Raw genomic sequence first — 709 nt, 5'->3', positions numbered from 1 at the left:
AACAATAGTCAGCGCTGGTCTGATAAACAGCATATCATGGCGACCTGTGCTGACTTTGGCATCAGACCATCTGCCCATAGTCATCTCGATCAATAAACCAACCGACTTTGCTTCCGCGGAACACCGGACCTACATATATCAACTTTTCTAAAGCTGATTGGAAAGGCTTCGCGGAATTTACTGAAAACACCTTCGCTGCTCTCCCCACACCAACCGACGTCCACCTTGGTAAACGTAAGTTCCGCAGGGCTGTCACCGCTGCTGCAGCTCGCTTCGTACCGGCAGGATGCATTACGGACACGCGTCCAAATTTCCATGCCGAAGCGGCTGTTCTAGCCGATGAGCGTGACAGACTTCGTCAGGCCGATCCCGGAGATCCCCGTATCAGGGATCTCAACGCGGAGATTCGGCAACTAGTGAACGTACATAAGCGGAAGAAGTGGGAAGAGCATCTGAAGACCTGTAACTTCACCTCTGGTGTGAGTAAGCTTTGGTCAACTGTGAGGTCACTGTCCAATCCGACGAAGCATGACGACAGAGTCGAAATTTCTTTCGGCGACCATGCTTCGTCAGACCCGGAGCGATGCGCGAGCTATTTTAGCCGGCAGTTCATACTGCATCCTCCGGTGGACAAAGCCAAATGTCGAGTGACCAGAAGGCTGCACAAACTGCCAACAACTTGTGCCCCCCTTGCTTTCACTTGCGGTGA

The sequence above is a fragment of the Rhagoletis pomonella genome, unplaced genomic scaffold (genome assembly GCF_013731165.1).
Source record: "Rhagoletis pomonella isolate Grant_MI unplaced genomic scaffold, Rhpom_1.0 Rhpom_scaffold_00006, whole genome shotgun sequence".
In the NCBI taxonomy this organism is placed as follows: Eukaryota; Metazoa; Arthropoda; class Insecta; order Diptera; family Tephritidae; genus Rhagoletis; species Rhagoletis pomonella.
This window is presented reverse-complemented; position numbering follows the sequence as displayed.